Genomic DNA, 833 nt, shown 5'->3' with positions numbered 1-833 from the left:
TCTTCCATCAAATTTAGAGGGGGAAAAAACACTGGCTTTTACTTTTTCACATCCCTTGGCCTCTCCGCTCGTGGGTGAACGCAGAAAGTCGGCCTATTTCCACTGCCCCTGCTCACTAGTGCCGCGGCTTCTCCTTCGTCCCCGTCTGTCGATCTCTGCATCTTCCACTACACAGCAAAAATTGGCCCATCTTCAAGATCACTCACGTTTTCCTCCTGTAATTTGCTGTGAATTCGTGCAGTTTGTTTCCAGTTTAAGACGCTAAGCTTCTCATCTGTAGTTGTGCACAAATCTTTGAAATATCTTCCATTTCCCCCTTTATGCGTCTTTCCCCCTTTATCTTGGAGCACGCGTGTAAGATTCAGCATACCCTTTTTAAAGGTGGTTCTCTTAATCCCATAGTGCCTTAGCACTTCCGGCTCTTTACCCATTCCTTGTGTTTTTCCTTCTGATTTTAAGTCCTGCCTGTCTGTTATTGATATGCACTCTGGCTTGTGTGTGAGATCTGAGCTCTCCGCTCTCTCATTCCCTGCTACAAAGCTCGCCTCCTTTCTTTCCATCTCAGCAAATTATGGTGTATCCCTGCTTATTCATGGCACAAGCTCACGTGTTAGCTTTAACACCCTTCCTGTCACCCAAACCCAACTAATAAGTTCTCTATATCTCATTGCACATCTGTTTCCTTCTGTAGCGCCTCTCCGCTGTTCCATCTGCAAACACCTCTTGTTAGAAATCCTTTCTCTGGACTCGAACATCCCTATTCCATGATTCACAGATTAGAGCGACATCTTTGAAGATCTCTGCAGCTCTCTTCCAGGACAATGTCCTCTTTT

Source organism: Microtus ochrogaster, chromosome 10, assembly GCF_000317375.1.
Source record: "Microtus ochrogaster isolate Prairie Vole_2 chromosome 10, MicOch1.0, whole genome shotgun sequence".
In the NCBI taxonomy this organism is placed as follows: domain Eukaryota; kingdom Metazoa; phylum Chordata; class Mammalia; order Rodentia; family Cricetidae; genus Microtus; species Microtus ochrogaster.
This window is presented reverse-complemented; position numbering follows the sequence as displayed.